The sequence below is a fragment of the Coregonus lavaretus genome (genome assembly GCF_964263955.1).
Source record: "Coregonus lavaretus genome assembly, chromosome: 2".
In the NCBI taxonomy this organism is placed as follows: domain Eukaryota; kingdom Metazoa; phylum Chordata; class Actinopteri; order Salmoniformes; family Salmonidae; genus Coregonus; species Coregonus lavaretus.
In genome coordinates, this window is record NC_139989.1 from 60,177,901 (window position 1) to 60,199,521 (window position 21,621).

Sequence of the window (21,621 nt, forward strand, 5' to 3'; positions counted from 1 at the left end):
TGTGTGGACAACAGTGATTCTGTGTCTTCTATTAATAACAGTGGTATAATTAGCACAAACAATAATGGCAGCTCCCTGTGCTCTGACCCCTCTATCTATCATTATGACACATGGGGATGGATGGCTTCTGTATGGACCCACAGGAGCCCAGAGTGTTGGTCTGTGAAAGTGTTGGTCTGTGAAAGTGTTGGTCTGTGAAAGTGTTGGTCTGTGAAAGACTTGGTCTGTGAAAGACTTGGTCTGTGAAAGACTTGGTCTGTGAAAGTGTTGGTCTGTGAAAGTGTTTGTCTGTGAAATAATTTTTGTGCACAAAGGCCAAATAATGACACTCAACCACCATTGGAGGAAAACAAAAGTTAAATAATGGGGCTCTGTTTATTAAACACACACACACACACACACATTTATTCCTCCCTGACTACCATACCAGGTCCCACAGTCCCTTGCAGGTGCTCCATATCAGTACAGTGGAGGTGCATAGCCTACATATTAAAAACAAAACAAAGCAGAAGCAGGATTTGTGCTGACTTCACAGAGCAGGGTCTTGACTGTCTCTCCCGTGACGGGCCTGTTCCGCTAGAACGATGACATGCAGCTGCAGCACTTTGGGTACTTCCTCCTGACTCTGCAGCTTCAAGGCTCTGTTCCAAATGGCACCCTATTCCCTATATCCTTCAAACTCAACTCTGGACCTCGAAGCTAGTTCCACTGCATTTTTTACATTGTGTGTCCCAAATGGCATCCTATTCCCTATATCCTTCAAACTCAACTCTGGACCTCGAAGCCAGTTCCACTGCATTTTTTACATGGCTCCCCTCTAATCAGGGACTGATTTAGCCTAGGGACACCAGGTGTGTGCAATTAATTATCAGGTAGAACAGAAAACCAGCAGGCTCCAGACCTCGTAGGGTAAGAGTTGAAAACCCCTGCCCTATATAGTGCAGTCAGTCCATGTAAGGCTGCTCTCGCTGCTCTGCGACACAGCCTGATTGGCAGAGAGGGAGGGATGAGGCACCAGATTGGGATAGAGGGAGGGATGAGTCACCTGATTGGCAGAGAGGGAGGGGATGAGGCACCTGATTGGCAGAGAGGGAGGGGATGAGGCACCTGATTGGCAGAGAGGGAGGGGATGAGGCACCTGATTGGCAGAGAGGGAGGGATGAGTCACCTGATTGGCAGAGAGGGAGGGATGAGTCACCTGATTGGCAGAGAGGGAGGGGATGAGGCACCTGATTGGCAGAGAGGGAGGGGATGAGGCACCTGATTGGCAGAGAGGGAGGGGATGAGGCACCTGATTGGCAGAGAGGGAGGGATGAGTCACCTGATTGGCAGAGAGGGAGGGGATGAGTCACCTGATTGGCAGAGAGGGAGGGATGAGTCACCTGATTGGCAGAAAAGGGGGTGATGAGGCAGAATGATGGACACAGAGTGATGGCTACTTGTGTTTAAGAATTTAAAGAGTGATTGACACTAGGTGAGTGATTGACACTAGGTGAGTGATTGACAGATGGTGGAACTCACAGTTATTGCTAGCTTGTCTGCCGTGGAAGATAAACTTGGCCATACTCCCCAAAGGGAAATAGAAAACTAAATATGAATGCAGGAACCAAATCTCATTTTAATCAAAGGAGTCAAATCTCGTTAGGACTGTGAATCTGGATTTGTGTGCATGTGTGTGTGTTTATTACTGTGAAGACAATATGTGTATGTCCCAAGTGTGATTTTGTTTTTGTGAGGAACTGCAACAGAAGAGAAGAAGAAGATAATAACATAATCAAATGAATCACAGATTCTTGTCCAGGAACAAATCATTTCTTTTTAACCTGTTGCCAAGCAACAATGAGTTCTTGATTTATACATAAAGGCTGTGTTCCAAATAGTACCCTATTCCCTACATAGTACACTACTTTTGGCTTTGGTCAAAAGTAGTGCACTGTGTAGGGAATAGGATGCCATTTGGGACACAACCAAAGGCTTCATAAACCAATCCTGAGAGGATGGATAAAACCAAAACAACAGAGGGTGGAGGAAGGAATCTGATGCACTGCCTTAGATACAGTAACCTCAACATCTGTACATTTTGAAGACGCTCTTAACCAGAATGACTTACAGGAGTAATTAGGGTTAAGTGCCTTGGTCAAGGACACATTGATAGGTTTTTCACTTAGTCGGCTCAGGGATTCGAACCAGCTACCTTTCGGTTACTGGCCCATCACTCTTAACCGCTAGGCTACTTGCTGCCTGTAGTAGGTTAGCCTGGTCCCAGATCTGTTTGGCCTGTATAACCAACTCCTATGGTCCAATGTCATGTTTTGGCTTAACAATGACCATAGGAGTTGGCTAGACAGCACAAACAGATCTGGGAACCAGGCTAAGTCATCTGTGTGCGTGCGTGTATGACATCTTGCTTTAAATGCCTATACACACAGACAACTGCAAACGTTTTACATTTTTCAGATTGGCATGTTGAAGTATGAATCTAGGCCAATGTCCTGCAGCTTTTGACAGGTTATTTCAATATACCTCTTTCATAAATCCTTTTCAGATAGGAAATTAATCATATATGTTCAAATGTTTTCTGTCTTTCACTATCCAATGAGTTACGCCAGTAAAAAAAACAGGACATTATAATATAATATAGGAGTGTGGAATGGTTTGAAGAATCCAAGGTCCAAAAAGCCTTTATTTGCTGGACATACGGTTGTGTCCCAATGATCTCTCCTTCTTCCTGAAGTGTGCCCTCGTTCACTTCTCTTCACACATTTAAGCATTGGATTGGTTGTAGTCATAGGTTACAAGGGGTTTCCAATATACCAGTCATTTCAAGGGAATGTGACCAAGTGCACCCCTTTGTGAGAAAGGAAAGATTATTAGGATGCAACCATAGAGCCTATTAAAAAACACGTATTCTGATGGATGACTAAATATTCCTATTAAGATTATCCTTTGAAACCGCTTCAGGTCTTGGTGCTGCAGAAAATATTAATGTTATCACGAGTTTTTTTCAATGCATCTGTTTGTTTGTTAGTGTGTGTGTGTGTGTGTGTGGTGTGAGAAGAGAGAGAGAGAGAGAATTTGCCCATAAAGTGTGCTAATCTGTACTCTTACACACACAGCCTTGTTTGTGTGTGCAATCTGTTTTGGTCTAAGAATATCTTGCAGTTTTGACTGAGAGAGAGAGAGAGGAGAGAGAGAGAGAGAGAGAGAGAGAGAGAGAGAGAGAGAGAGAGAGAGAAGAGAGAGAGAGAGAGAGAGAGAGAGAGAGAGAGAGAGAGAGAGAGAGAGAGGAGAGAGAGGAGAGAGAGAGAAGAGAGAGAGAGAGAGAGAGAGAGAGAAGAGAGAGAGAGAGAGAGAGAGAGAGAGAGAGAGAGAGAGAGAGAGAGAGAGAGAGAGAGAGAGAGAGAGAGAGAGAGAGAGAGAGAGAGAGAGAGAGAGGAGAGAGAGAGAGAGGAGAGAAGAGAGAGAGAGAGAGAGAGAGAGAGATGAGAGAGAGAGAGAGAGAGAGAGAGATGAGAAAATGGTCAAGCTCAGAGAGAGGGAGCAGAAGAGAGGGAAGAGAGAGCACAAAAGGGGAAGAGGAGAAAGACAGCAGAGTTCAGCTGCAGCTACTGAAGAGAAGGGGAGAAAGACTGACATCAAGAAAGAGAGAAATAAAGGAGGAGAAGAGGGTGAAGGAAAAATGCTTTGACTACTTGAAGTCACAGTGACACACACCAGGACCTGAGGAGGAATTTCTTCCATGGACGGCAGCCGTCGGCTGAGGAGGCAGACGAGAAGGAACGAAGAAGTAGAGGAGGAGGAGGAGGAGGAGGAGAGCTCTCTCTCTTTCTCTCTCTGGAAAGAAGGGAGACTGGCCTTGATGACAACTTCTCCTTGCTCCACCTCCGTCTGATGAACTGAATCACAGGGAACGAAAGAGAAAGACACTCAGACACTCACACACCAACACTAGTACACTAAGAATCAACCCCCCCCCCACACACACACACAGTTTTGACTGAGCCATCATGGGGACAGTGAGCGAACTTTGCGTGTCCAGTTTCCAAGCGTTCCTTTGTCCTGCGGTGAAGGATCCGCCTCCTCCAGGTAAGATGCCTTGGGAACCAGCTATGTGGATTAGATAGCCTATCGTCAATAGATGATCGATGGTTGTCTTGTTGCCTGCCTCTGTTACTGTATTCATGGTGTCGCCACAGTTAGCGGGAAATAGGGAAATGTGTTGTCCACGTCGGTTGAATTTCATGATCAGATGCTTTGGGTTTGTTTTCATTTTATTCTTGTAGGTAATGTACCTATGTAAATGAGAGTTGCTCTCTCTCTCGGAAATACTTGATCGACATCATGTTACTATTTGATCAATGTTTTGTTCATGTGTCTCTTGGAGATGTACAGTATGACACTCTATGTTGCTTTCAGTGTTGTTCAGAAGGATATGTTAGAGTTTGTCTTTCTGTGTTGTTCAGAAGGATATGTTAGTTTGTCTTTCTGTGTTGTTCAGAAGGATATGTTAGAGTTTGTCTTTCTGTGTTGTTCAGAAGATATGTTAGTTTGTCTTTCTGTGTCGTTCAGAACGATATGTTAGTTTGTCTTTCTGTGTTGTTCAGAAGGACATGTTAGAGTTTGTTTTCTGTGTTGTTCAGAAGGATATGTTAGAGTTTGTCTTTCTGTGTTGTTCAGAAGGATATGTTAGTTTGTCTTTCTGTGTCGTTCAGAAGGATATGTTAGTTTGTCTTTCTGTGTTGTTCAGAAGGATATGTTAGAGTTTGTCTTTCTGTGTTGTTCAGAAGGATATGTTAGTTTGTCTTTCTGTGTTGTTCAGAAGGATATGTTAGTTTGTCTTTCTGTGTCGTTCAGAAGGATATGTTAGTTTGTCTTTCTGTGTTGTTCAGAAGGATATGTTAGAGTTTGTCTTTCTGTGTTGTTCAGAAGGATATGTTAGTTTGTCTTTCTGTGTTGTTCAGAAGGATATGTTAGTTTGTCTTTCTGTGTCGTTCAGAACGATATGTTAGTTTGTCTTTCTGTGTTGTTCAGAAGGACATGTTAGAGTTAGTTTTCTGTGTTGTTCAGAAGGATATGTTAGAGTTTGTCTTTCTGTGTTGTTCAGAAGGATATGTTAGTTTGTCTTTCTGTGTTGTTCAGAAGGATATGTTAGAGTTTGTCTTTCTGTGTTGTTCAGAAGGATATGTTAGTTTGTCTTTCTGTGTTGTTCAGAAGGATATGTTAGAGTTTGATAGTTTTAATATATATATATATATATATATTTATTTATTTTATTATTATTATATTTTTTTTAGGGGGTGGATCAGCTTTAATAGAAGGATATGTTATTAAGAGTCTGATAATATCAGATGCCAGATTTAATTTCTCATATGGTGAGAAGGCAACAATCAGCAATCGTCTTAACAGGTGCAGCCATTGGAATGGATATTGGTTCCTTGCAAAAATGTATGTGTGTTTGGTGCTTGCGTGCCCATGCACCTGTGTTTGACTGTGTGTGCAGCATGAACACTTGGCTTCCCCAGAGGTAATAACAAACCATTGGGACAGAGATATATGTAGCTTGCTGTAGCTAATGAGCTGCTTTCATTATGGTTCAGCTTAAGGCCTTTCTCCCTCCAAACAGAGCAGTAGTGGAGTGAGCCCAGCTAATGCCATTAGTGAGAGTTTATGTAATCCCTCTAGCACCCACCCTCACTTTTGTCATTTAGCAGACGCTGTTATCCAGAGCGACTAACAGTTAGTGAGTGCATACATTATATATATTTTTTTCATACTGGCCCCCCGTGGGAATCGAACCCACAACCCTGCCGTTGCAAGCGCCATGCTCTACCAACTGAGCTACACGGGACACACACACACACACATTGACCTGCGCTCGCAAGAACGCATGCATGCTCACACACACACACACACACACACACACACACACACACACACACACACACACACACACACACACACACACACACACACACACACACACACACACACACACACACACACACACTGCCAGAGGAAATAGGCATACCTTCTGACAAACTAGCATCTCTTACTCTGTAACTAGCTCACTAAATCAAGATCTCACACCATCAAAACATGGACCCGTGAACAAATGCCTGTACAATCACAGACACCTCCCCTGGCTTCCACCCCAGCAGACACAATGACATACAGCTTTGACTCACCTCTGGCCTCACTCTTCTTTTACTTGTCTTATATTGAGACAATAATAGGTTACTGTGCCTTTAATTACTTTTGGCTCCAGTCTCTTTGCGGGCGTGGTTTCAAATCCCACCACTGTTATCAAATGTTTTGAGTTTACAAAACAGGTTCTTGCCCTTATTTCACTGGAAAATTGCTGTGTCCTCATAGACAAAGGGCACGACAGTAGTGTTTATTTGGGATCATCTCCTAAACCCAGATTACCAGGGTCCATTGCTCCTCTATAATCTATCATCACAAACTAGGATGTTAAGATACTAGTTTGTAGCCTCTCCAGTGAATCAGTAATGGGTGACTGGGTTTGTTTATGCTCGCCATCTGTCTCTCCAAACTTCAGATTTCATTTTCATTCGCTTACTGTAAGTCTCAACAAGACAGATATTAGAATTGAACGGTGCCAGAGCGATATTGTGAAAGGGCGGTAGGGATGAAGGGGAAAGTCAAGAGTTGTTACTCCATCGCCTTAAGAGCGAATGCCTCATGGGAATTAGTTGTCCTGGGGGTTATCATTTGGGACATTTTAGTCATTTAGCAGACACTCTTATCCAGAGAGATGTACAGGTGCAATTAGGGTTAAGAGCCTTGCTCAAGGGCACATCGGCAGATTTTTCACCTAGTTGGCTTGGGGATTCCAACCAGCGACCTTTCGGTTACTGGCTCAACACTCTAAACTGCTAGCTGTGGCTGTGTGAGAGAGTGTTGTGTTGACATCGCTCAAGACAAGGGCTTTGTTCTTCATTGTGCTAGCCCCTTAGCAGCTGATAGCGTGCAGCAGGCCATGGTGGTTACAGTGGAGAAGTGATGCTGTCATTGTGATGTGGAAATACCTGAGTCAGCGCTGGTGGCTACAGTGAGGGAAAAAAGAAATGATCAGTCTATAATTTTAATGGTAGGTTTATTTGAACAGTGAGAGACAGAATAACAACAAAATAATCCAGAAAAACGCATGTCAAAAATGTTATAAATTGATTTGCATTTTAATGAGGGAAATAGGTATTTGACCCCCTCTCAATCAGAAAGATTTCTGGCTCCCAGGTGTCTTTTATACAGGTAACAAGCTGAGATTAGGAGCACACTCTTAAAGGGAGTGCTCCTAATCTCAGTTTGTTACCTGTATAAAATACACCTGTCCACAGAAGCAATCAATCAATCAGATTCCAAACTCTCCACCATGGACAAGACCAAAGAGATCTCCAAGGATGTCAGGGACAAGATTGAAGACCTACACAAGGCTGGAATGGGCTACAAGACCATCGCCAAGCAGCTTGGTGAGAAGGTGACAACAGTTGGTGCGATTATTCGCAAATGGAAGAAACACAAAAGACCTGTCAATCTCCCTCGGCCTGGGGCTCCATGCAAGATCTCACCTCGTGGAGTTGCAATGATCATGAGGAAGGTGAGGGATCAGCCCAGAACTACACGGCAGGACCTGGTCAATGACCTGAAGAGAGCTCGGACCACAGTCTCAAAGAAAACAATTGGTAACACACTACGCCGTGAAGGACTGAAATCCTGCAGCGCCCGCAAGGTCCCCCTGCTCAAGAAAGCACATATACAGGGCTGTTTGAAGTTTGCCAATGAACATCTGAATGATTCAGAGGAGATCTGGGTGAAAGTGTTGTGGGCAGATGAGACCAAAATCGAGCTCTTTGGCATCAACTCAACTCGCCGTGTTTGGAGGAGGAGGAATGCTGCCTATGACCCCAAGAACACCATCCCCACCGTCAAACATGGAGGTGGAAACATTATGCTAAGGTGGTGTTTTTCTGCTAAGGGGACAGGACAACTTCACCGCATCAAAGGGACGATGGACGGGACCATGTACTGTCAAATCTTGGGTGAGAACCTCCTTCCCTCAGCCAGGGCATTGAAAATGTGTCGTGGATGGGTATTCCAGCATGACAATGACCCAAAACACACGGCCAAGGCAACAAAGGAGTGGCTCAAGTAGAAGCACATTAAGGTCCTGGAGTGGCCTAGCCAGTCTCCAGACCTTAATCCCATAGAAAATCTGTGGAGGGAGCTGAAGGTTCGAGTTGCCAAACGTCAGCCTCGAAACCGTAATGACTTGGAGAAGATCTGCAAAGAGGAGTGGAACAAAATCCCTCCTGAGATGTGTGCAAACCTGGTGGCCAACTACAAGAAACGTCTGACCTCTGTGATTGCCAACAAGGGTTTTGCCACCAAGTACTAAGTCATGTTTTGCAGAGGGGTCAAATACTTATTTCCCTCATTTAAAATGGAAATCAATTGGGATGGAACCACATGGTGTAAAATACTTAGTGGTGCTTTGAGAAGGGAGGTCACAGGTGTAACAACATTCAGACTTGGAATAGCTCCCCCTGTCCGACATAAGACACAAATAGAATTCTATGCCTTTGGATGTATGAACAATTATACAATTCATCAGACCCAAGTGTTATCAGCAAGAATGTGAGCACGTTTTAAACGATAATTAATCTTTGTTTTGATTTATTTCCTTTTTGATGGCTTTCTATACATTGTAAATCCACAAAATTTGAATAGTAACAGAGGCTCAAGCTGGTAGTATTTTTTGAATCTCCCAGTCTTGAAGAGGAGGTTCACCCATTTTTACATGTGGCCTTATTTTCACTCTTTCTGTGCTTGTAGTTGGTCCCCTGTAGCTCAATTGGTAGAGCATGGCGCTTGTAACGCCAGGGTAGTGGGTTCGATCCCTGGGACCACCCATATGTAAAAATGTATGCACACATGACTGTAAGTCGCTTTGGATAAAAGCGTCTGCTAAATGGCATATTATTATGTTAGCATTTGGCTACTGTATGATACTGTATGATAGTATTATAGGTATATGATGAATAGAATCATATATTTGATTCCTTTATGAAGGCCCTATGATGATTAAAATCATATATTTGATTCCTCCATGAAGCCCCTATGATGATTAGAATCATATATTTGATTCCTTTATGAAGGCCCTATGATGATTAAAATCATATATATGATTTCTCCATGAAGCCCCTATGATGATTAGAATCATATATTTGATTCCTCTATGAAGGCCCTATGATGATTAGAATCATATATTTGATTCCTCCACGAAGCCCTTATGATTAGAATCAAATAATTGATTCCTCCATTAAGCCCTTATGATGATTAGAATCATATATTTGATTCCTCCATGAAGCCCTTATGATGATTAGCATCATATCTACTGTCTGTCTTGTATACAGTTGATATGCCATGTTGCTTTGATTGTATTGCCTGAGTTTGGTTTTGGACTGCATCCAAGTATGTGTTGGTTCTGCAATTCATCAATGGTTCATCAATGGTACAGTGAGGGAAAAAAGTATTTGATCCCCTGCTGATTTTGTGCGTTTGCCCACTGACAAAGACATGATCAGTCTATAATTTTAATGGTAGGTTTATTTGAACAGTGAGAGACAGAATAACAGCAACAAAATCCAGAAAAACGCATGTCAAAAATGTTATAAATTGATTTGCATTTTAATGAGGAAAATAAGTATTTGACCCCTCTGCAAAACATGACTTAGTACTTGGTGGCAAAACCCTTGTTGGCAATCACAGAGGTCAGACGTTTCTTGTAGTTGGCCACCAGGTTTGCATACATCTCAGGAGGGATTTTGCCCCACTCCTCTTTGCAGATCTTCTCCAAGTCATTAAGGTTTCGAGCCTGACGTTTGGCAACTCGAACCTTCAGCTCCCTCCACAGATTTTCTATGGGATTAAGGTCTGGAGACTGGCTAGGCCACTCCAGGACCTTAATGTGCTTCTTCTTGAGCCACTCCTTTGTTGCCTTGGCCGTGTGTTTTGGGTCATTGTCATGCTGGAATACCCATCCATGACCCATTTTCAATGCCCTGGCTGAGGGAAGGAGGTTCTCACCCAAGATTTGACGGTACAAGGCCCCGTCCATCGTCCCTTTGATGCGGTGAAGTTGTCCTGTCCCCTTAGCAGAAAAACACCCCCAAAGCATAATGTTTCCAACTCCATGTTTGACGGTGGGGATGGTGTTCTTGGGGTCATAGGCAGCATTCCTCCTCCTCCAAACACGGCGAGTTGAGTTGATGCCAAAGAGCTCGATTTTGGTCTCATCTGAACTCTGAATCATTCAGATGTTCATTGGCAAACTTCAAACAGCCCTGTATATGTGCTTTCTTGAGAAGGGGGACCTTGCGGGCGCTGCAGGATTTCAGTCCTTCACGGCGTAGTGTGTTACCAATTGTTTTCTTGGTGACTATGGTCCCAGCTGCCTTGAGATCATTGACAAGATCCTCCCATGTAGTTCTGGGCTGATTCCTCACCGTTCTCATGATCATTGCAACTCCACGAGGTGAGATCTTGCATGGAGCCCCAGGCCGAGGGAGATTGACAGGTCTTTTGTGTTTCTTCCATTTGCGAATAATCGCACCAACTGTTGTCACCTTCTCTCCAAGCTGCTTGGCGATGGTCTTGTAGCCCATTCCAGCCTTGTGTAGGTCTTCAATCTTGTCCCTGACATCCTTGGAGCGCTCTTTGGTCTTGGCCATGGTGGAGAGTTTGAAATCTGATTGATTGATTGCTTCTGTGGACAGGTGTCTTTTATACAGGTAACAAGCTGAAATTAGGAGCACTCCCTTTAAGAGTGTGCTCCTAATCTCAGCTCGTTACCTGTATAAAAGTCACCTGGGAGCCAGAAATCTTTCTGATTGAGAGAGGGTCAAATACTTATTTCCCTCATTAAAATGCAAATCAATTTATAACATTTTTGACATGCGTTTTTCTGGATTTTTGTTGTTGTTATTCTGTCTCTCACTGTTCAAATAAACCTACCATTAAAATTATAGACTGATAATTTCTTTGTCAGTGGGAAAACGTACAAAATCAGCAGGAGATCAAATACTTTTTTCCTCACTGTACATAAATGTGCACAGTGCAAGACCAGGCCCTGTGCACTGCAGTGACAGCAAGACCAGGTCTACTGAAATAAACACCATTTGGATGTATTTTAGTGACATTTGCCGCCTAGTTGGTAAAAGTGGGGAATCCGTTGCTGGTAATGTAGAGAAGTGAATGTATCTAATGCTGAGCCAGACAGAGACACCAGACTGTCTGTCAGGCACTTCAAAGAGACTTGAATGTGGGAATCCAAACAGAAGCACATGGAATGCACAAAGCTCTGGCTTTTCAAAAGTACAGCCCACCTGTCTGCTTGTCTGTATGTATGTCTGTTTGTTGCAGCTCCTTTTGTCCAATCTCCATATGCCTCACATTTCTCTCTGGGTGGAATGAAAGGAGTGAGCACACAGAGGCTTGGCTGCTGGTTTGATCCAGTCATACAGAGACAGTGATGGCTACCTGGTCTAGTGAGGGTCAATGGGTGTAAATACCTCCTTCCTAACATAGGTAAAGAGAAGGAAATTGGCCCATTATTTAAACATATGAGTCCTCTTTAGCCTGATACATTGCTTTCATGTCTATCACTCAGACTGGTTACGTTACTCATAGAGCAGTCATGTCTATCACTCAGACTGGTAACGTTACCCATGGAGCAGTCATGTCTATCACTCAGACTGGTAACGTTACCCATGGAGCAGTCATATCTATCACTCAGACTGGTAACGTTACTCATAGAGCAGTCATGTCTATCACTCAGACTGGTAACGTTACCCATGGAGCAGTCATATCTATCACTCAGACTGGTAACGTTACCCATGGAGCAGTCATGTCTATCACTCAGACTGGTAACGTTACCCATGGAGCAGTCATATCTATCACTCAGACTGGTAACGTTACCCATGGAGCAGTCATATCTATCACTCAGATTGGTAACGTTACCCATGGAGCTGTCATGTATATCACTCAGATTGGTAGCCATGAAGCAGTCAGGCATTTAATGTATTTTATGTAAAAGATGGGAGAGACAGCACGATGAATCTAACTATGGGTCGAGACAGAACAGGTAACCATTGTAAGATGTCTTCTGTGAATTCCTAAGGCAACATGACTGATACAGTGCATTCGGAAAGTATTCAGACCCCTTGACTTTTTTCACATTTTGTTATGTTACAGCCTTATTCTAAAATTGATTATATAAAAAAAATGTCCTCATCAATCTACACACAATACCCCATAATGACAAAGCGCAAACAGTTTTTTTCCCGATATTTTTGCAAATGTATAAAAAAATATTTTAACATAATTATTCAGACCCTTTGCTATGAGACTTGAAATTGAGCTCAGGTGCATCCTGTTTCAATTGATCATCCTTGAGATGTTTCTACAACTTCATTGGAGTCCACCTATGGTAAATTCAATTGATTGGACATGATTTGGAAAGGAACACATCTGTTTATATAAGGTGTCACAGTTGACAGTGCATGTCAAATCAAATCAAATCAAATTTTAATTGTCAAATGCGCCGAATACAACAGGTGTAGACCTTACCGTGATATGCTTACTTACAAGCCCTTAACCAACAATACAGTTTTAAGAAAAATACGAGTTAAGAAAACAATAGAGGCTATATACAGGGGGTACCGGTACCAAGTCAATGTACAGGTTAGTCAAGGTGTCAGAGTAAAACCCAAGCCATGAGGTCGAAGGAATTGTCCCTAGAGCCTCTGAGACAGGATTGTGTCAAGGCACAGATCTGGGGGAAAAAATGTCTGCAGCATTGAAGTGGCCTCCATCATTCTTAAATTGAAGAAGTTTGGAACCACCAAGACTCTTCCTAGAGCTCGCCGCCTGGCCAAACTGAGCAATCGGGGGAGAAGGGCCTTGGTCAGGGAGATGACCAAGAACCCGATGGTCACTCTGACAGAGCTCCAGAGTTCCTCTGTGGAGATGGGAGAACCTTCCAGAAGGACAAGAATCTCTGCAGCACTCCACCAATCAGGCCTTTATGGTAGAGTGGCCAGACAGAAGCCACTCCTCAGTAAAAGGCACATGACAGCCCGCTTGCAGTTTGCCAAAAGGCACCTAAAGGACTCTCAGATCATGAGAAACAAGATTCTCTGGTCTGATGAAACCAAGATTGAACTCTTTGGCCTGAATGCCAAGTGTCACGTCTGGAGGAAACCTGACACCATCCCTACGGTGAAGCATGGTGGTGGCAGCATCATGCTCTGGGGATGTTTTTCAGCGGCAGGGACTGGGAGACTAGTTAGGATCGAGGGAAAGATGAACTGAGCAAAGTATAGAGAGATCCTTGATGAAAACCTGCTCCAGAGCGCTCATGACCTCAGACTGGGGGGAAGGTTCACCTTCCAACAGGACAACGACCCTAAGCATACAGCCAAGAAAACGCAGCAGTGGCTTCGGGACAAGTCTCTGAATGTCCTTGAGTGGCCCAGCCAGAGCCCGGACTTGAACCCGATCGAACATCTCTGGAGAGACCTGAAAATAGCTGTGCAGCGACACTCCCCATCCAACCTGACAGAGCTAGAGAGGATCTGCAGAGAAGAATTGGAGAAACTACCCAAATACAGGTGTGCCAAGCTTGTAGCGTCATACCCAAGATGACTCGAGGCTGTAATCGCTGCCAAAGGTGCTTCAACAAAGTACAATGTAAATTGATATTTATGTTTTTATTTTTAATACATTTGCTAACATTTCTAAAATCCTGTTTTTGCTTTGTCATTATGGGGTATTGTGTGTAGATTGATGAAAAAATATATTATAATAATCAGTTTTAGAATAAGGCTGTCACGTTTTATTTCGTTGAAAAAGTCAAGGGATCTGAATACTTTCCGAATGCACTGTATATAAGTGATTATATTGTCTTGGCCCATGTTAGATGACTGTATATCCCTGTGGCCTACAGCAGGGGAATGTAGAATGAGTGTCTTGTCCCAGGCTGGGCTCCAGCAGCACTCCTGTCTAGTCAGGAGGCCTGTATTTCACGCTCCCTGCTGCGGGAATATAAATGGCATTCTATATTCCATATTTAGTGCACTACTTTTGACCCATAGAGATCTGGCCTGTGTAGGGAATAGGGTGCCATTTGGAAATCAGCCAAAGGCTGTCATCAGTCACACACTGGAGCCCTTGTGTATGTGTGTGTGTGTGTGTGTGTGTGTGTGTGTTCACATCTCTGTATGTGTGTTCATGTGTTTATGAGTGGGCAGCAGTTCAGTGTTTTGACATCACCATAGACCACACTGCTCCAGGCTCCTAATAAGAACACCACAGGACTCATTATCTTGCAATAATACTCTCTAAATAATACTCTCTAAAAAATATTACCACACTCTCTAATTCTCACCATGAACCATAGCCATCAATGGATAATCATAGCATCTGGTTGAAATGGCCTCACTTCAACAGTGGGACTGGGGGAATACTGGTACAGATCAATGGTACTTGAGTTTCTTCATAATCATTCTGCGCTTTCTACAGTATATATAGTACTCTAGGATTTGGGCTTGTGATGCTTAAAGTAGAGTCTGTCACAACACACATGTACGCACACACACACACACAGTCTTGTACAACTAAGCTTGTGGGGACACACAATTGAGTCCCATTCAAAATCAGATTTTCCCTAACCTTAAACCTAACCCGAAAACCTAACCTTGAACCTAACCCAAAACCTAACCCTAGCTCCTAACCCTAACCCTTAAACTAACCCTAGCTCCTAACCCTAACATTAATTCTAACCTTAACTCTAAACCCCCTAGAAATAGCATTTGACCTTGTGGGGAACAACAAAATGTCCCCAGTTAGTCAAATCTTTGTTTGTTTACTATTCTATACTTGTGGGGACTTTTGACACGTATAGTTAAACATGTCCACACACACACACACACACACACACACACACACACACACACACACACACACACACACACACACACCAAAGGATAGTGCAGTGCCTGGTGGGAAAGGAAATAAACGTTTAGAAAATAAAACAATATGAGACAATTAGGTAAACAACTCCATATTCTCCATGGGGACTGTCTCAATAGTTTTATTAATGTGCTATCTTTCATCATAATTTGTGCTACTCTTGGATGAGGCAATATCATCTTTATTTAGATTTTCCCGTTACGTTGGCCTGGGAAACTGTAATACATACAAATGTCCTGAAGAGGCCAGTCTTACCATTTGGGATTTTTGGGCAAGGTTAAAAGGGCTGGGTATTTTTAGTGGGTTTAATGTTAACCCATTTTAGTGTGTCAATAAGCTTTGTAAGCCTTGTTTAGATTGGTCCAGTGGTACTGCCAACTCCTTGGCACCTTGGGCTTGTGTCAAACTCAATCACAATGTTCCAAGCCATTATACGATGTGTCCTTGTGAACCACACTGTACTCTGCACAAAAAACCCTTGTGATTTCGGACGAATTGCAACAGGGCCGGGCTCATTGTCAGAGAGTATATAAATATATCACCATGGAGACTTGACTTCCACACCACCTCAGCTGCATGAGAAAATACAATGGCTGCGTCCTGAAAATGGCACCCTATTCCCTAAATAGTGCACTACTTTAGACCAGAGCCCTATGGGTCCTATGCTGGATATATTATAAATGTCAGAGAGTGGCCTTGCTCCCTTTGAAGCCAGGGTGTTGAGTCCTGAGGCCTGTCCCCCTATGGACATGATACTTCTGATTCCAGTACAATCACACCTGAATCAAGTAATCAAGGGCATGATGATTATTTTAACCAGTTAAATATAGGTCTGCTTGTTCTGACCAGATAAAGGGTTGATGATACTTTTACCAGTTGAATCAGGTGCGCACTTGTACTGTGGAACTGGCTGGGGACTAGCTGAGGACAATGGGGAGGTTTGGGGTTTATTACTCAAGGAGAGGTTTGGGGTTTATTCCATTTCTTCCTTGAGCGTCCACACACGTACCATGTGATGTGATGTGGGTTTTCTCATGATGGCCAGCTCAGCTCAGTTAGTCAGTGTGCGCTGTATGTCCACACGGACAGAGATCCCTCAGACAGGGCAGGCTTATGAAGCCAGACCTGTTATATTAGGAGTTAAGACAGACCTGCACGGTGCCTCTCTCTAGTCTAACATGAGAACAATGGCCTGCATGTTGGCTCAGCCCCATTACTCACACAAAACCCTGTAATCCACTGGCCTGATACACATTTCACCCTCAAATGCTTTTTCACAATGCGAGATTGTGAATGTGTGTAACACTGTCTGTATTTATGAGGCTAATGTGCAGTAGCAGCAATAGTAGCCTATATCCAAGTGAACGTGTATCTCTGGGAGTTTTCCACTGTTGTTGTGTATAGGGCTGTGTTTAAATGTATTGCTTTGTCTTTTCTGTGTTTTTAAATCCAGCTGTAGCTATGGAACACTATACATTATGTCTAGAACTTCAGTAGATACAATGAGGGAAAAAAGTATTTGATCCCCTGCTGATTTTGTACGTTTGCCCACTGACAAAGAAATTATCAGTCTATAATTTTAATGGTAGGTTTATTTGAACAGTGAGAGACAGAATAACAACAAAAAAATCCAGAAAAACGCATGTCAGAAATGTTATAAATTGATTTGCATTTTAATTAGGGAAATAAGTATTGCTGACACTGCTACTCCTACTGCTCTCTCCTCGTCTGACCATGTGTTCTCGCATACCCCGAGAGCATCTGGTCAGCGGGGTGGTGGCACAGGAATCCTCATCTCTCCCAAGTGGACATTCTCTCTTTCTCCCCTGACCCATCTGTCTATCTCCTCATTTGAATTCCATGCTGTCACAGTCACTAGCCCATTCAAGCTTAACATCCTTATCATTTATCGCCCTCCAGGTTCCCTTGGAGAGTTCATCAATTAGCTTGACGCCTTGATAAGTTCCTTTCCTGAGGATGGCTCACCCCTTACAGTTCTGGGTGACTTTAACGTCCCTATGTCTACCTTTGACTCATTTCTCTCTGCCTCCTTCTTTCCACTCCTCTCCTATTTTGACCTCACCCTCTCACCGTCCCCCCCTACTCACAAGGCAGGCAATACCCTTGACCTCATCTTTACTAGATGCTGTTCTTCTACTAATCTCATTGCAACTCCCCTCCAAGTCTCCGACCACTACTTTGTATCCTTTTCTCTCTCGCTCTCCTCCAACACTACTCACTCTGCCCCTACTCAGATGGTAATGCGCCGTCGCAACCTTCGCTCTCTCTCTCCCGCTACTCTCTCCTCTTCCATCCTATCATCTCTTCCCTCTGCTCAATCCTTCTCCCTCCAATCTCCTGATTCTGCCTCCTCAACCCTCCTCTCCTCCCTTTCTGCATCCTTTGACTCTCTATGTCCCCTATCCTCCCGGCCGGCTCGGTCCTCCCCTCCTGCTCCGTGGCTTGACGACTCATTGCGAGTTCACAGAACAGGGCTCCGGGCATTCGAGCGGAAATGGAGGAAAACTAGACTCCCTGCGGACCTGGCATCTTTTCACTCCCTCCTCTCTACATTTTCTTCCTCTGTTTCGGCTGCTAAAGCCACTTTCTACCACTCTAAATTCCAAGCATCTGCCTCTAACCCTAGGAAGCTCTTTGCCACCTTCTCCTCCCTGCTGAATCCTCCTCCCCCCTCCTCCCCATTTTGAAAAGAAGGTTGACGACATCCGATCCTCATTTGTTAAGTCAAATGACACCGCTGGTCCTGCTCACACTGCCCTACCCTATGCTTTGACTTCTTTCTCCGCTCTCTCTCCAGATGAAATCTTGCGACTTGTGATGGCCGGCCGCCCAACAACCTGCCCGCTTGACCCTATCCCCTCCTCTCTTCTCCAGACCATTTCCGGAGACCTTCTCCCTTACCTCACCTCGCTCATCAACTCATCCTTGACCGCTGGCTATGTCCCTTCCGTCTTCAAGAGAGCGAGAGTTGCACCCCTTCTCAAAAGACCTACACTCGATCCCTCCGATGTCAACAACTACAGACCAGTATCCCTTCTTTCTTTTCTCTCCAAAACTCTTGAGCGTGCCGTCTTTAGCCAACTCTCTTGCTATCTCTCTCAGAATGACCTTCTTGATCCAAACCAGTCAGGTTTCAAGACTGGTCATTCAACTGAGACTGCTCTTCTCTGTGTCGCGGAGGCTCTCCGCACTGCTAAAGCTAACTCTCTCTCCTCTGCTCTCGTCCTTCTAGACCTATCTGCTGCCTTTGATACTGTGAACCATCAGATCCTCCTCTCCACCCTCTCCGAGTTGGGCATCTCCGGCGCGGCTCACTCTTGGATTGCGTCCTACCTGACAGGTCGCTCCTACCAGGTGGCGTGGCGAGAATCTGTCTCCGCACCACGTGCTCTCACCGCTGGTGTCCCCCAGGGATCAGTTCTAGGCCCTCTCCTATTCTCGCTATACACCAAGTCACTTGGCTCTGTCATATCCTCACATGGCCTCTCCTATCATTGCTACGCAGACGACACACAATTAATCTTCTCCTTTCCCCCTTCTGATAACCAGGTGGTGAATCGCATCTCTGCATGTTTGGCAGACATATCAGTGTGGATGACGGATCACCACCTCAAGCTGAACCTCGGCAAGACGGAGCTTCTCTTCCTCCCGGGGAAGGACTGCCCGTTCCATGATCTCGCAATCACGGTTGACAACTCCGTTGTGTCCTCCTCCCAGAGTGCAAAGAGCCTTACCGTGACCCTGGACAACACCCTGTCGTTCTCCGCTAACATCAAGGCGGTGACCCGATCCTGTAGGTTCATGCTCTACGACATTCGCAGAGTACGACCCTGCCTTACACAGGAAGCGGCACAGGTCCTAATCCAGGCACTTGTCATCTCCCGTCTGGATTACTGAAACTCGCTGTTGGTTGGGCTCCCTGCCTGTGCCATTAAACCCCTACAACTCATCCAGAACGCCGCAGCCCGTCTGGTGTTCAACCTTCCCAAATTCTCTCACGTCACCCCGCTCCTCCGCACACTCCACTGGCTTCCAGTTGAAGCTCGCATCTGCTACAAGACCATGGTGCTTGCCTACGGAGCTGTGAGGGGAACGGCACCTCCGTACCTTCAGGCTCTGATCAGTTCCTACACCCAAACGAGGGCATTGCATTCATCCACCTCTGGCTTGCTGGCCCCACTACCTCTGCGCAAGCACAGTTCCCGCTCAGCCCAGTCAAAACTGTTCGCTGCTCTGGCACCCCAATGGTGGAACAAGCTCCCTCACGACGCCAGGACAGCAGAGTCACTCACCACCTTCCGGAGACACTTGAAACCCCACCTCTTTAAGGAATACCTGGGATAGGATAAAGTAATCATTCTACCCCCCCCCCCTTACCCCACCCCCCCCCCCCCCCCACCCCAAAAAAAGAAAGAAACAAAAATTTAAAATAATAATATATATATATATATATTGTAAAGTGGTTGTCCCACTGGCTATCATAAGGTGAATGCACCAATTTGTATGTCGCTCTGGATAAGAGCGTCTGCTAAATGACGAAAATGTAAATGTAACTGTTTCATCAGACCAGAGGACATTTCTCCAAAAAGTATGATCTTTGTCCCCATGTGCAGTTGCAAACTGTAGTCTGGCTTTTTTATGGCGGTTTTGGAGCAGTGCCTTCTTCCTTGCTGAGCGGCCTTTCAGGTTATGTCAATATAGGACTAGTTTTACTGTAGATATAGATAATTTTGTACCTGTTTCCTCCAGCATCTTCACAGGGTCCTTTGCTGTTGTTCTGGGATTGATTTACACTTTTCGCACCAAAGTACGTTAATCTCTAGGAGACAGAATGCGTCTCCTTCCTGAGCGGTATGACGGCTGCGTGGTCCCATGGTGTTTATACTTGTGTACTATTGTTTGTACAGATGAACGTGGTACCTTCAGGTGTTTGGAAATTGCTGCCAAGGATGAACCAGACTTTTGGAGGTCTACAAAAAAAATTCTGAGGACTTGGCTGATTTCTTTTGATTTCCCAATGATGTCAAGCAAAGAGACACTGAGTTTGAAGGTAGGCCTTGAAATACATTCACAGGTACACCTCCAATTGACTCAAATGATGTCAATTAGCCTATCAGAAGCTTCTAAAGCCATGACATCATTTTCTGGAATTTTCCAAGTGTTTAAAGGCACAGTCAACTTAGTGTATGTAAACGTCTGACCCACTGGAATTGTGATACAGTGAATTATAAGTGAAATAATCTGTCTGTAAACAATTGTTGGAAAAATTACTTGTGTCATGAACAAAGTATATGTCCTAACCGACTTGCCAAAACTATAGTTTGTTAACAAGAAATGTGTGGAGTGGTTGAAAAACGAGTTTTAATGACTCCAACCTAAGTGTATGTAAACTTCCGACTTCAACTGTATGTCCCATGATGTGTTTATCTTCTCATGATAAATACAGTGGGGAGAACAAGTATTTGATACACTGCCGATTTTGCAGGTTTTCCTACTTACAAAGCATGTAGAGGTCTGTAATTTTTTATCATAGGTACACTTCAACTGTGAGAGACGGAATCTAAAACAAAAATCCAGAAAATCACATTGTATGATTTTTAAGTAATTCATTTGCCTTTTATTGCATGACATAAGTATTTGATCACCTACCAACCAGTAAGAATTCCGGCTCTCACAGACCTGTTAGTTTTTCTTTAAGAAGCCCTCCTGTTCTCCACTCATTACCTGTATTAACTGCACCTGTTTGAACTCGTTACCTGTATAAAAGACACCTGTCCACACACTCAATCAAACAGTCTCCAACCTCTCCACAATGGCCAAGACCAGAGAGCTGTGTAAGGACATCAGGGATAAAATTGTAGACCTGCTCAAGGCTGGGATGGGCTACAGGACAATAGGCAAGCAGCTTGGTGAGAAGGCAACAACTGTTGGCGCAATTATTAGAAAATGGAAGAAGTTCAAGATGACGGTCAATCACCCTCGGTCTGGGGCTCCATGCAAGATCTCACCCCGTGGGGCATCAATGATCATGAGGAAGGTGAGGGATCAGCACAGAACTACACGGCAGGACCTGGTCAATGACCTGAAGAGAGCTGGGACCACAGTCTCAAAGAAAACCATTAGTAACACACTACGTCGTCATGGATTAAAATCCTGCAGCGCACGCAAGGTCCCCCTGCTCAAGCCAGCGCATGTCCAGGCCCATCTGAAGTTTGCCAATGACCATCTGGATGATCCAGAGGAGGAATGGGAGAAGGTCATGTGGTCTGATGAGACAAAAATAGAGCTTTTTGGTCTAAACTCCACTCGCCGTGTTTGGAGGAAGAAGAAGGATGAGTACAACACCAAGAACACCATCCCAACCGTGAAGCATGGAGGTGGAAACATCATTCTTTGGGGATGCTTTTCTGCAAAGGGGACAGGACGACTGCACCGTATTGAGGGGAGGATGGATGGGGCCATGTATTGCGAGATCTTGGCCAACAACCTCCTTCCCTCAGTAAGAGCATTGAAGATGGGTCGTGGCTGGGTCTTCCAGCATGACAACGA

At 44.4% G+C, this 21,621-nt stretch overlaps 1 protein-coding gene across 1 annotated transcript in view; it reads left to right on the plus strand.

Moving 5' to 3' along the window:
- Positions 1-4,020: 4,020 nt before the first annotated feature.
- LOC311103392 (cytohesin-1) overlaps positions 4,021-21,621 on the plus strand; it is an 82,955-nt gene continuing 65,354 nt past the window's right edge. Inside the window, exon 1 of the mRNA XM_084144957.1 lies at positions 4,021-4,086. The gene's annotated coding sequence lies outside the window, so the exon portion shown is untranslated. The remainder of the gene's footprint in view (positions 4,087-21,621) is intronic.